Source organism: Falco punctatus (genome assembly GCF_963210335.1).
Source record: "Falco punctatus genome assembly, chromosome: 5".
NCBI classification, from domain to species: Eukaryota; Metazoa; Chordata; class Aves; order Falconiformes; family Falconidae; genus Falco; species Falco punctatus.
This window is the reverse complement of record NC_137584.1, coordinates 23,324,914-23,340,190: the sequence shown is the minus strand read 5'-3', so window position 1 is coordinate 23,340,190 and position 15,277 is coordinate 23,324,914. Positions and strand designations below refer to the sequence as shown.

At 42.0% G+C, this 15,277-nt stretch overlaps 1 protein-coding gene across 1 annotated transcript in view; it reads left to right on the top strand.

The window, feature by feature from the left end:
* DLGAP2 (DLG associated protein 2) overlaps positions 1-15,277 on the top strand; it is a 501,923-nt gene that overhangs the window by 158 nt on the left and 486,488 nt on the right. The gene's annotated exons all lie outside the window — the stretch shown is intronic.

The window sequence follows — 15,277 nt, the reverse complement described above, 5'->3', positions numbered from 1 at the left end:
GGGGTGCCCCCGCCCAGGCAGCGGAGGGAACGGAGGCGCCGGTGCTGCGGGTCCGGTCGCGGCGTGCGGGTACCGCCGCCGTCGGGGACGGGTGCCCAGGCAGCGGGGAGAGGGCGCGCCAGCCGCGCCGTCGGTTGTGGTGTTGTGGCGTTCTCCCCCGGCATCCGTGCGTCCCGGCGCCGCGCTGGCTGTGGCGGGGGTCTCGCCGAGGCACAGTCCGGGCAGGACGGCTGCGCGGCGGGGTGCCCTGTGCCGGCGCGGGGCGGCTGCGGGCTGGCACCGCCGGCAGAGCGCGGGAAGCGGGGGGGGCGAGGACGGACGGACCCTCCGGTACGGCCGGAGGGCGCGGCGGGGCGGGGGGCTCTGCGCGCGGAGCCGCAGTGCCGGCGGAGATTTAAATTTTGGGAGCGCGTAATTCTGGGGGCTGCCCCGCCGGGGGGGGCCGGGGCTGCAGCCGCCCGCTCCGCTCCCTCCCCTGTCCTCTGCCGGCCGCCGTGCCGGTACGTCGAAGGGGCCGCGCTGCTGCCCGCCGGCCGCTCGCAGCCCCCCGGAGGACGGCCGGGCCCCGAGGGGCGACGGGGCCGCTCCCCGGCCTCCGAGGAAGGGCGAGCGGCGGCGTTACCCACGGCGGCTCCGCGCGCTCGCCGGGCGCGCAGGGCTCGGCGCGGCTGGAGGAGTCCGCGGGCGCCGGGGCCGGCCGCATCAGCCGCGCTGCCCGCGGTTGCCGGGGCGATCGCGGGTGGCTGTCCCCGCGGGGCGGGCCGCGGTTGCCGCCGGCTTGGCCGGGCGCGCCGCGGAGCAGTGGAGCGGGGCTTTCTGCCGGAGAAATAAACCAGTTCACGAGCAGCGTAACGAAACCGCAGCGCGCCCGGCCCGGCCCGCCGGCCCGAAACTCGCCTGCCCGAGAGGGGTCGGTGAACCGCCGGGCGCCGCCACCTCGGGGCGGGTGGGGGGCGGACGCCGTGCGACTGGCGCGGGTCGGTCCGGTCCGGTCAGGTCCGGGCGGGGGGAGCCTTCCCGGCGGCGGGAGGTGCGGGGGGACGTTCGCCCGCGGCGCCGCTTTCTGGCGCCTTCGGAACTTCACCCTCGGGGTGCCGATGTTCCCGCTGGAACGGCGGGGCCGGGCGCTTGGCGGCAAACGCGTGTGCCCGTGCCTCGGGCCCGGCGCCCCGAAACTTGCAGAGGTCTCACCCTGCAGCGACCACCCCCTTTTGGTGCTTGTTTCCGCCTGTGCTGCGCTACGACAGAGGCTCGCACCGCCGTCTGTGTCTGGGGAGCAGGTGGTGCTTGAATCTCTTCCAGACCGAAGCGCTTCGATGGAGATCAAGTACTCCAAGTGCCCCAGTCGCTCTCTGTGCTGTGAGCCCAAGAACCGGGCTGTGACACTCGAGTGCCCTCCTTCTCAGTGCTGGAGTGTTTTGTGTCTACTTCTGTGTGCTTCGGAGTAGCATCACAAGCGGAGCCCTAGCAAAATTTGAAATACCGAATACCGCTGACCGTTTAGGGAGCAGACGGCTGCAAGCGGGCATCCTGCGGGGGGGGGAAGGGGGTCACCTCCGTGTGGCCGAGCGTAGACCCAAGTGCCGATTACTGGGTGATGCCATGCGGGGGTCCAGGCAGCTGAGTGCCTTGTACGGTAGCTTGGGCTATGCCAGGGCAAGTATTCTGGTTGTCCTCGGCTTGTTTTAGAAAGGGACTCTGGGGTAGAGCAGGGATTGGTCCTATTTTGTAATGCAGATATATTTGGGGTATCAGCCTTTCACATCTGTGATTAGTTTCATTTCCGTCTTTGTGTTTTATCTGGAAAACAGGTAAAATAGGAACGGTGGAAGTCTTACATTCCTTTGCTTTCTGCAATATAGCAATTATACTTCCAAGTCATTTCCAGATGGTTTGCATAAACCACTTTCTTTCGGAATTACAAGTTTTTTTGATTTTTACTGTGTGTAGCTATTTTTACAGTGCTAACCAGATTGTATCATTTATATTTGAAAGGTTGTTCTCCCCCCATCATTTTGCGGGCTTTTCAAGATGTTTGGTATGTGGTTAAAATGGACTCAGATGACGTTTCATAGTTTTATGAATTACAATGTTATGCATTGGAGATTTAATTTGAGTGCTATAGTCAGACCCTGTGTGATCTGACATAATATTCCTAAGTTAAAGATTGCATTTATTATGCCATTGTTCAGTTAAACATGAAGCAAAATCTAAGACTGTCAAATAAATCCATTGATTCTATTTTAGATTATTTTTAGCTTTTCATTTTAGTACTATAAAGTGCTATTTGCATTTAGTTACACATATATCTAGTTTGCACTGGAATGGTGTAGAGCATACCTCTTTGTTAATGTTTTAGAATTTCTGGTCCCTCTGAAATGAGTTTAAATTTCATGTACATGTTGAAGTTGCACTTAGAGTGAAGTCATAAATTCTTTAAACAGGCATTTAACAACCTGCAAACATAGACTGCTTTTGACAGAGGTGTTGAGAAGAATGTGGTTTTGTCTGTGTAACATGTAAAATGGCACAGTCAAATCCAAGATTTTCTGTATTGGTGGTAATGTTCCAAAGGACTTAATGGGGTCGGGATTTCACGGTCGTGTAGGGCAAAGTCCCACCAGTATAAATGGTGATATTGTTGGCTATGCCAAGTTGTTAAAAAGTTACCAAATCAAGACACAACCATCAAGGTCTGTTATGGCTACTAAAAATTATATTCTAATAAATTCCGATATATGCAGTGAGTTACTTTAATATTAGTTGGGAGGTGTGATAAGAGAAATGTATTCCTAAATAGGACATTCATACTTGATCTGAGGAAGGCTTAGATACTCATTTTCTGTTGTGTGTTAACACCAGGTAGCACCTGCCCAGAGGGGACACGTGGCAGGCTTCCCTGAGCATTGCCTGTCCTGGTCCAGTTACGACTTCCCAATTACAAGTTTTTTTCTGAGAGTGGATGTTCTGTTAGGGAATACTTATGAACGCAGTCTGGATGACTAAATTTCAGCTTGATTGAGAGCTTTGTCTGGCTAAATTATGGACGTTAGAGTAATTGTTGGAATAATTTTTATGTGCCCTAACAAAGATGGTAAAATGTTATTTTACACCCAACTTTGGCAGGAATTTTTTCCCCTGTTTGCCATTACACGTAGTCAAAGCAATTTCCTTGTATAGGTGTGATAATCCTATGCATAATTTCGGTAATGAAAAGAACGTTGACAGAAACCCCTGTTTTTTCTGAGGTATACCATCAGGGACCCTTTCAAACTGCATCAGTCAAGCAACACCAGCTGCTTCGGTTCTACTCCGTGAACGAGGCAAGTCCTATTTACTGCTTCGATTCATCATTACAGTGAATTTGTTTATGTAACCATGCATGGTGAATGAGAGGACCACTAATGCAGAAAGTTAGTGTTAGCTCATCCATTATGATTGTATTTAAGAGAGACTTCAACTTCTTAGAAATGTATTATATAGGCCAAAATATCCCACCTGAATCAAAAAATACTGTTTGGTAAATGGGTAGTTTTGTTTGAGTAACTACAGAAAAAAAAAATTATGTAGTTCAGTCTGACTTGCGAAAATTCATAGTCATCCACAAACCATATGGCTTTCTTACCTCTAGTAGAGAAATATCTCTCTACATGGCAGATACAGTATGTCAACAGCTGTGATCAAATATAAGTAGAAGTGGGCATGGATGAATCAGAATCTCTTTCAAAGTAGACCTGTTGGAGACCACAACTTCTCATATTTCAGTCCATATATATCTCCATTATAGAATTACATTTCCTGGAATAGATTATAGTTCATCACTGCTACTTTCTGTTATAGGGGCCAAAATGATTCATTAAGGTAAAATAAGTACTCTTCCCATGATATTTATCTGGGAAATGTCAAGTAGCAGTTTATTCATTTAGTACACGCTCAGTTGTGATGAGAGGATGGAAATCACTGCAGTTAGATTTCTCAATCAGTGTTCCTACGCATGCATATATATTTGATCTCAACTTTGCTTTTATCTGTTTCTCACTATACTTTCTTAAGTACTTCTTTTGTGCATAAAATTTACCTATCTTCCATGCATTTTCATTCCACATTTGTCACGTTTCTCTGTCCTTGCCAGTTTTGAAAATGAACAAGAAGTAGTTTGTTTGTAGTTTTATAGCGATATATTCTTATGATCTAAAAATACTTTTATTTCCCCTTTCAGTAGTAAGCTTAGTATACACCTGCAGTTAGCAGAGATGCGTTGGATATATCATAGGTGAAGGCTTTTATCTCACAAGGGGAATCTATCAGCTTTGGTGGATGCTGCTGCCACTGTGTATATAGATAGATACATTGACAGTAATGTAACATAAAAAATATGGTCAAATACATACATAAAATTGCAAACATCAGTAATTCAGGGATTCAGACTGTATGTGTGCAGAAATAACAGTAAGAGAAGTATACACCAGAGCTTTTTATCTGTCTGTAGGTAGGTTCTCCATCTTGTGTCCTTCGTGGCTGCTCCTCCTTGACCTGAAGTCTATCCACCGCTCTCAATTTTGTATCTTCCATCTTAAATACTCTCTTTAAAAAGTAAATTTGTTGTATCAAAGAAAAGAAGAGCATCTTCAGGTTGTCAGATTGACCTGAGCTCAGCTGGAACACAAAAAGTTGTTGCAAGCCAAAGTTTATTCCTGCGAATGTAAAGGTTAAGTCTTGATAATGAAGTTGAAAACGGTTAGGAAAGCGTAAAACTAAGAAACACAAATGTAGGGACAAATTAGACACCAGTCTCTTGTGTAGTGGTCATTTAAGGTGTCTCTGATCCTTATTTCATCTTGGAAGCTGAGGCACTGCTCGAGTGGTGTTCAGCCTCTGGAACGCTGCTGTTCAGAGGGAACAGCTCTCCTGCATTGCCCTGGAGAGGCAGCAGGTCAGGTCTGAAGTACCAATTCAAAACATTTATTTGTACTGCATCCTTATTATCTTTCTTATTTAATTTAGGCAATATTGTATTTTCAATAATCCCTAAGGTGTGTGGGAGAATGCAAATTAATTGTTCAAGCTTGTCTGGAATCTAATTGCCCTTAGCTTGCCAGGCTTTTTAATATGTTGATTTCCTACATGAGATTTATTTTTATGCGTTGGAGGTCAACTGAATTAGTTTCCTGTGATTCTTTACTTCTTGACAGTATGACTTGCATTGTAAAACTTTTTAATGCTTTAATACTGTTATGCAAATTACATATCATAAAATATAAGCAAAGTCTCCAGCAATTCTAGTTTCACAACTGGATAGGCTGGTGACTTTTCATAGAAACCACGTGTGTTATTAGTAGTGATTCAGACAATCAACTTAGCCTTTAAGGAAACTTTGTCCATACTCTTTCACTCTTGCATGGTCATGTTTATAACTCGTGCAGGGGTACAGAGGTATGTTATCGTAGTATTGTGTGTTTTACTGGCAGTGAGGAATAGAAAGACCTTCCCAGCTTTCATGCCTGTCTTGTTTGACAAGTAGTCTATAAAAATAACACTGAACAAATAGCTTAAATCGCCACAAGCGAGAGGTTATTTTTGACCCGCCTTTTCCCCCTGAATGGCTGACAGTAGCGAGAGAATCTCAGGTAGTTACTACTCCTTTTATTTCTTATAGAGTAATCTAAAATTAGATGAAGGAAAAAAACCCAGAGGATCTTCCACTTCACATTCTTATTAATTTATGGCTTAATAAGTCATTGGGATATAAAGCTACAGAGCATAAACACTCTTATTCTATCAAAATTGTCTAAACAGAGTCCAACTAAGATAAAAGACGACACTTTTGCTTCTTTCATGCAGAGTGAGATTCTTTCCAAAGAGCATCAGTATAAGGCCACCTCTATCCTCTGCGCAACAGCAGATTTCACTTAAATGAAGAAATACATTCTTCAGTTTTAGAGATTGATAACAGTTATCTTCCTTGATGAGCAGAAAGGATGACAAAGCTTGCTTTTCTTCTTTTGATTTACTTCTCTTGATCTTGCACCCTTTCAGATCCCATGTAGTTGAAGCTACAGGAAGAATCCGTGCCTTTTGTAATGCTAAAAAAGGAAATGAAAAAACACAAGTTTCTTGAAAACACTGCCTATCTTTCTGAATTCTTTATCATACCCTTAACCAGGCTTCCTCATGATAACATGATGTAGAGGAAATAATCTGTAGACTTAATAATGCATATTTATTTTTTAAAAATTGGGACACAAATACATCATATAGCAGGAAGATGTTGCATTTGAGTAAGAGGTATTAATATCCTCTAGCTGGAAAGACTTGGTCTCCCATTGGTAAGAGTGACACAAGCTTCACCTTCCCTCTGAAGGAGAATTCAAGCCCCTCTGATGTTTCCATCCCTTTCTGGCTGCAGGACGTGAAACTGATCTTTTCTTTGATGGCAACTTGTGGCTTTGTTATCTGGCATCTGGCCTGTTTTTTGGCTATTTTTGGGATATCTTTGCCATAATGTTTTATTTAAAGGTAAGACATTTTAAAAATGTGATTGTTAAGCGTTCCTGCTATGCATTGTATAGACTGTAATTTGATTTTTATTTCAGTCTGAGATTTTGATCTCATTCATTTGAGGGTCTGTTTACAAAAGGTGTCATTTAGGAATAGCTACTGTAGTTTGCATTCATACTGCAAATGTCCAAAATTAGTTTTCATAGCTAGATAAATTATTTGATTTAAGGGAATAACTCTGGAATTTAAGAGATTCATTTAAAAATAACCAATGTAAGTGATGTTTTCTTAGTAGCTTGACAGAAATTTAAATTTACTCTTTTCCTTTCTGGAATTAAAATGGATTAACAGGACTGCTTTTTTTCCCCCGTAAGTTTTAGTAGGCTGAGAAATGAAAATGTTACACATAGACTAGGCACATCTCCTTCACAACACACAGTTTATTTAAACTGCATTATACTAGGATTTGTAAATCAGAGCATTTTTGTCACAGGTATCTGCAGTTTATAGCATTATATGCAGAAAAGGCAGCAGTACATCTGAAAATGCAGCGTTACTTTTGCTGCCGGTCCTGAAATGCTTTGGATTCTATAGTGTCTCCCATCTCCATGCACATCAGCTTTTATTCATTATGCAAGAGGTGAGTGAGTGAGGTGTTTTGAAAGGAATTATTTTCGTGGAGTTGAAGGGGGATGCAATTAGTTATGATATCCTGTACTTTTGTAATTATATGGATGGTAAGTAATTTGGTAAGTTTTTTTAAATGGTAATTAAGAATTTACTACTTCAACATCTTAATGTATATGACACTTCTAAAAGACAAAGCTCGTATCTATGTTATTTTTCAGCCTCATTCTTCCTTCTGCAAAGTGATGCATTCTTATATTGCACTGACCTTTTTTAGGAAAACTTGAACAATATACACTTCAAGATTTCAGCTGCCACAAGATTTAGAAAGTTATGTATTAATGAATTCAAAGGCACATACACTGACCTTTGAAAATAAGGAGATGACTGAATATTATAATAGATCTAAACATTTAAGTTCAGTAGTTTGAAGTTACGTTAACCTTCTTTTCAAATGAAGAAGTAATAGATTAATTTTGGACGCTTCTCAAAGTTTCTCTCTTTTTGCTTCCTAAAAACATTTCTCTACAGCTAAATTAAATTGTTAAGGGTTACAATTATTACTATAATATTATAATAGAATATAATACTACATTATATTATATCATATATATGTTATTATAATAAAATGAATTAGTGGAAATATTCTTATGTCCACCAATAGAAGGTCTCCTATAGTAATGTATGTTCATTCTTGAGGTGATTTGTAGTGTAGTTAATGTCCCTTTATATTGCTTAGTTTTGAGGTTTCCTTTTGACATAAATTTCGTTATTTTTCTTAGTTATTGTATTTCAAAATAGCATTTTCACTTGATGTTGCTTTTCGATATTGCACGTTCCTTATTAAATGCCTCATCTGATACATTAGTATTTTCAACACGCACTGTGCTTATGATTTAGAGCAGGGTGGAAATCACTCTTAGATACTCCTTGTCATGGATAAATTACGAAACATGCTTCCTTTGCTAACCAGTGTCAGGTCTCTGATCAGTTCCCTGTGATTTTCTATTTCTTTTGACTTTCCAAAATTGTCATGAATTGCTGTCCTAAAAATGATGCAGAAAGGGCAAAATACAAAGCTGAGAAGCATAGTGTATGCCAGGCTCTAGAAGCCTGCTTTGATCTATAAAATAGAAAAGTTGCTCCGATATAACTGTATCACGTTCAGACTGCAGTCTCGTTCAGGAGCTTTCCTGGCATGTGCTTGCGGATACGCTTCTATATAGTTGTGTACCAAAGCAATGTAATACATTTTCTTTTTATTTTCCGTTTGTTTTTTTTTTTTTTTAAATAGCAAACAACTTTTCCAAACTTCCTTTAATAGAGTATTTTCTATCTGTTTATTAATTTCTTTAAATATACTGCGTTATGTTAAAAACTTTGTGGTATGGTTCCTGATTTGATGACATTTCATTTCACGTGTTCTGACATGTCCGTCTGTTATTCCACAGCACCTACATGGACACTGAAACTTAGCAGACTAGTACCATGCTCGAGAATCCGGACAATGTGTGAAGCCTTACGTTCTGATTACAGTGTTGAAATGAAAGATAGAATTTTGCTTCACTGCTTGAAAGATCAGTGTTCTAAGTACAGCTTGTCCTGTTAACATTTGTGCTTTCCTGCAATTAATAATGCCGCAGTGTATCAGCCGAAGGGTGAGCAGGCACAAGAGCAACCCCAGTTTAATTTTGGAAAAAAAGGGAGAGTGTTACGGAGGTTTAGGGAAGCATCACGATACTGCTTGACACCAGAAGAAAAGGAGACAAATGATCAAGGATATGGGTGAAGGTGTCTGAATGTAATAGTGAAGAGATCCTAATAGAGTAGTACAGGGGATGACTGTTGTGGGTGTTTTGTTCTGGTTAAGTGTAAAGGGCAGGAACAAGCTGCATAGCATCTCTTTCCTGAGGTATCATACACATTTCACAAATTGCATCATGAAAGATTGACAGACTTGAATTTATTTTCATGTGTACAAGATAAAACTGCACAGACTATAGAAGCAGTCATCAGCATTGTGTTGTATCAGCATCTTGACATGTAAAAATGCATAGAAGGGGCTCAGCTGATATGAGGTAGCTGCCAGGCTGCGTTTGTAGTTTTTTTTACTTGGAAAACAGGTTAAAAAAAATGTAACTTGTCAAAAAAACCCCAAACCCCAGGAAGTAATTTAGTGCAAGAAAACATTATGCCACACTTAATTTCAGTTGCATAATTCCACATAATGATGAATAACATTTGCCTCTCTTTTTCAACATCTTTAGTGGGGCTGGTCCAAGTTACCCTGAAGAAGGATCTTACTCGTTATTATCACAACGTGCTGTGTAAGCTGCGTTCCTCTTGACCAATGGAACTATTTTTTTCCACTGTTTCTGATTTTGGAGCACAAGGAACAAAGTATTCTTGGCAGCCAGGCTGTTCCCATGTGAGTTCTCTTCTGAAAGACATGAGTGTGATCATTAGTCTTCATTTTTGTCAGAGCAAAACATAAAAATGTCTTCTCCAGCCTTGTCCTCTCTTCATAAATATGTCTAGCTCTTGTAATCACTACCACTGGAAGATGGTAGTGAAATCTCATCTGAAAGATTTGCAAGAAGTACCAAAATAAACAGGGATGTATGTGCATGCCAGATGTCCCTGTTACAAAAGAATGATGGATACCCTGTAACATTACTTAGTAAAAACTTCTTGATAGGTTCTCTTTAAAACTGTATCTATGAAACTTTACTTCATCCACTACTGATATTTTTTGGCTATAGCTGCTAATACCATGTGGTTTGATCTAGAGGATTTTGTGGTATTCTTCTTAATTGATTTTTCATGTATTGTTTTAACACAAATCTGTGCCAACCTATATACCATAAACCTGTTAGAAAAGTTGACTGTATACATAGGCAAGAAAATTGTGATTATACCCAAGCATTTATATTCCATCCACAAAGGAGAGTGGAGAAAGAATTAAGATTGCAGACCCAACAGTAACTTTTCAACACCTTTAGTATCCTTGGATTTCACAGAAATTTTAAGAGTAATTTAAGTATTCCCTTAGGAAAAAAACCCACTACCAAATCCAAAGTAAAATAAAATAAAACAAAGAGGAAAGTCAGAAGATAATACAGGATTAACAATACTGAGCCATAGAAAATTAATATTCATATAGTCATTATGAAGATGAAACTAGTAATAATTTCAACTTTTTTCCATGTGGAGGCACTTAATTGTTCCTAAGTATATGGAAAAGCTCATGAACTGAAAGACTAAACCAGAATAGAACTGATTCCTGTAAAAATTGAAATGATATAATATCATTCAGTGGTTATGTGTAGAATTTTTTTCTTCCACATGCCTGGCTTAGTTTTTATTCAGAGATCAGTGAAAAGAATTTCCTGGAATGTTGCCTGTTGTCGCCAGGAAACAACATCTTTCTGAATTTCCTTGATAATAACATTGTTTTTTACCCACAGCAGGCTACTTGGAAATTTCAGCTGGTGCTGAAGTGATATAGTTGTGAATTCACGCAAAAATACCCTCCGTGTGTGTTTGTGCCTGAACCGGGGCCTTCACTTAGTTTCCTGATGCAGTAAAAGGGGCTGACTGAAATCTGTGTTTCCATTTGTAGTTTGATCCCTGTGAAAATTTCAGACTTTCTCTTGCGCGCTGGCAGTTTATTCACTTCACCTGTGCTTGCTTCTGCGTCGTTGAGTCGTGGTGTGAAGGAGAAAGCAGCATCCTCATTTTTGACAGGAGGAAACATTTTGACAGCATTGACTTGCTCTGGTGACTAAATGCAGTTGTGTTCCCATCAGGGCCCAGCATCGCTTGAGGTGCCTTAGCATCTCCAAGGCGCCCTGTGCAGGCCTGGCTGGTACAACACGGACTGGCTGGCATCGTGGTCAGGGGCACCCAGCACCTCCCAGGGAGCACCAGCTGCCCAGGGTGGCCTTCCCCTGCCACTGCTGAAGATCTCAGGGCCATGTTAGGGGTGCTGGGTAAGTCACCCTTCTGCTTTTCAGCCATTGCTTTAGAAAGGTCCCATGTAACCCGTGTATGCCAACTGGATTCGTATCTGCCAACCTTGGGTATCTTGAGGTTTCCCACCTAGTACCAAGCACCCATTTGCAAGCATCCAAATCCTGCCCTTAGACACGCTGCTGTCACACCAAGGGCAGCTGCTTAAGAGGCTCTGCCTAGCTGTAGGCATTGACTTTGATGGAAGCAACTTCACTGGGAAAACAAATTTAAAACTAACAGATTCTAGAGATTTAAATACGTGTGTGTTTGTTATTTGATATAATAAATGAGCACACATAAAGTACTCTCCAGATATGCTTGGAGAATGTTGTGCTGCCTGTGCGCAAATTTGAGCTGTCAGTTGCTCAGACTTCAGCTTGTTTCTATTTAGTTTTCAAAAATTAGCCTACTTCCTGGTGAAATCCAGCTGTCTCAAATATTTGAAATGCTTGAATTCAGCCATTTTGGTTATGGATGAACAAGGAAGGTTTTGTCACTGAACTCGGACCTGGTTTTTAGGTGCTAGCTGGTGAAGGCATCCCTAAGTACACACCTTGCTCTGGGCAGGGCTTTTGGGTTTGGCCTCATTTTTAGGTTGTGTCATGCTTCAGTTCTTTTCATTGTAGCCTTGCCCAGAAGGTGTGACTTGAACGTATTAACTTTTTGAGTGTAATATGGTTAAAAAAAGCCACAAATGCCTAATTTGGACAGAGGCATTTGGGCATCTTTCTAGGGGTATTCTCTTACATTTCACATATTGCATTTTGTATCTTCTCTGGAGACATTCAAAACCTGTCTGGACGCGATCCTGTGCAGCCTGCCCTGGGTGACCCTGCTTTAGCAGGGGGTTGGGATAGGTGATCTCCAGAGGTGCCTTCCAACTCTGACCATTTTGTGAATCTGTGATTTTCAAGTCATAGAGTGAATAGTGCCTACAAGAGAAACTTTATTTTTGGTTTCACTATGTCATATATAAACAAGTAATCTATGTTCCTGTTTTTGTTGTAATGGAAAACTGGAAAACAGCATTTTCTTTCTGTTCTTCTTTTTGTCAGAAAAGTAGCCAAATACCCCAAACGCCAGGCTGGGATGTATGTTTACTGGTGCCTGAAGACAGAGCATCACCAAGTTGTTCTCCCCAAACTTTGCAGTCCCCTTTCTTTGGTAGCCTCCCCTTCCATCGATGGCCACTGAAGTTGTGCCAGGTGCCCGAGACCAAGGCTTCACCACACGGGGTGCCACAGTGGCACCTGCCCTACCTCTGCACTGTTGGTGAATGTACCACCTTTGGGGCTTGTGGGTGGCTGTAAATTGTCTGTAAGTGGGTGAGTTGTTTTTTCTGTGGTGTCACTGAGTTGCCCATCTCTGAACCTGCTGTGAGCTGCCCCAGTCACTGACACGATGGGAATTACTGGAATGTTTTGGGCCATTCCTCTGCTGGCGCCAGTGAAACCTGAAGGAGGTGCCTGGGCGTGGGGGGCACATTAAGACTGCTGCCTTCTCCATCCAAGACAATGTCTTCAGACATACTAATGCTGAGCAACACATCATGTTTCACTACCAAACCACAATTACAGGCTCTGAAACTTGCCCTGCGGCTTGGACACAGAGCTCCTTCAGGCAGTGGTGTTTGGGAAGCCTGTGGTCAGCACTCTGCTCTGCTGATCTCCAGTAAAGACTGAGAGGGGGGACAGATTTAGTGTTTATCCTGAGCAGGGCTGCATGTGCTTTTCGACCATTTTTAGAAATTTCCTTTGAAAGAGCTGACAATGCGTGATCTATTTTAAATACTGCTTCAGAAGATGAAACTATTTTTGGTCTAAATGAAATCAATAAGCAGTATTAAATATAAGATAAGGTTTAAGTGAGCAAAAAAAGATCCAGTGACCCTTAGTATTTATCTTATGTTTCAGGCCTTCTATGACAACCTTTATTAGCTAATTAATATCTCCTTTCTGTAAAGCAGACAGTTCACTAAAGCCAACAAAACCTTCTCACTCTGAAGTCCTCCGAAGGCATGAGTAGTAACAGGTGCAGGTGGGGTGTCTCCTCCTTTATTCCTCTGGGGTACCTACTCCTCAAAGTTCTGGACCTTGTTCTCCTCGACTTCCTTGTGTGCATCAGGAAATCTTCCCAATCCTGGTCTGTGTACCCACTGCAAAGTGAGGCGCTGGTAAAATCCCCATTTGCACCTCCCTAACCTGTGCTGTTAGGAACTCCTCTGTAGTGCTACTGCGCGGTTGAGCTCCGTGGGCGCTGGGGTGTGTAAAGCGATGCTCTGCCTTGTCTCATCATTATTTTGGCCCTGCTCTCACAGTCAAAGGTCTCGAAGCAGATTGGATTTTCCCAACAGGGAAGCATTTTCAAGTTCTTTACGAAAATTAATGCAGCTCTCCCTTGCTAGCTTCCCCCCACCCCTAATGCTCTCTTTGTTGTCTCCTTGCCTCACTATTATAATTCTGATGTTATTGGTTCTTTCATTTGCTGTGCTGAATGTTTTCTGAAATAAATGAGAACGTTGCTTACATCTGTGGATAATGCTGTCCCATATGTATGGTACTAGGAAGTGTTGCCTAGCAAATTCTGTTGATGAATTTCATCATGTTGATGAAATATGTTATTTCCTTTTCATAACTTAAATCTGTTATTTCTTACAGTATTTGATACATTTCACGTGCTTTTTTGATCCTGATTTTAAAGGAAAGAGAAATGGTGATCGAGTGGACTCATTAACTCGGTTCTTTCTTTGAGACTTTTGTTGCTGGGTATGAGATTCATCTGATTAAATATGTATGTTGTAGCTGCTTCTAACTAGGGGTTACTGGTACTTCTCGGTTCCCTGCGTGGTGAGTGGAGTGAGATGGGCAGCCCCAAGGGGTGATGCAGTCTTGCCCTACAGCAGGTTAGCTGCATCACACCTGAGAAGTGCTGGCTATGTCAAAATTTGGGATGACTGACTCAGAGGCAGATTTCTGTCATAAAGGATGCACATAATTGTATGGTGAATTCCATAAGGGAAATCTACAGGTAATCTCTTTTTTAATATGTTCTGGTAAAATTTTGGCCATACTGTTAAACAAGTCTTGAAGGAATGAATCTTTTAATTGTAGTTTCTTACTGTTGTTAAAGATGCTTTTAAAATCAGCATCTGTGCATAAAGACATCAGGTTTTTCATTAGTGTAAGGTTGCAATTGAACCCACTGTTCTCCTACATTGAATTCTGCAGGAAGTTAAAAATCGTGTCATAACATTGCATTAACCGAGAGTTGTATGTCCTGCCTTATGTGCACCCTTTTCTTTGTAGCAGAAAAAGTGATTTAGAGTAGCTTCACACAGGAGCCAGACAGGTTCATGCTGCCTTCCTTTTGGGGTTTTTTGTTGTTTTTTTTTTTTTTTGTTGTTGTTGTTGTTGGTTTGGTTTTTTTATTTTTATCAGTAAATACATCTGAGATGCTTAGTGATTCTATTCCTTGCCGAGCAACAGGAGGTTAAGATGTAGAAAAAAGCTGGTTTGGAGCCTGTTTGGAACATGCCAATAATAGCAGTTGTTGGGTTGTTGGTAACAATTCTATTCCTTATGAGTACATGACATACTCTTTCTCTCTTGTGATAAAAGCTTTAAATGTTAGTAGCCAGGAAGTGCCAGCATTCTAATTGCTGCCTGTAGTTAAGTACATAAAAATATCAGAAGCATAAAATATTTTGGCATTAAAAAAAGTAGATGAGTAGAGAAATGGGGTGCAGTTCAGAATTAAGGAATCTAAGGTAAAGGCAAAAGTGTCTGCTTGGAATACCTGATACTGCCTTCGCTGCAAGTGTTGGTGGGGGAGGTTTAGCAGTCAAGTACAAAGTGTATTTGTGTTCCCTCACCAGCTAAGTTTGAACTGGGGAGCTTTGATTTCTAAGTTCTTCCTTTTAACATGAAGATTTTCCGTTTCTAGATAGTTGTGCTGGTTTGAAAATGCTAAAAAATGTAAAGCCCTATAGTGACCTGGAAATGCTAGGTCCATCCACAGTGCTCTTTGAAAGTATGCGTTCTGTGTTTACTTGTCTGATCTGCTTTCTGTTTCAGGAGTAGCAACACAGTACTGTGCTGCCTTTAACTTATCCTGGGGTTAAAATAACAAAACAAGTAAA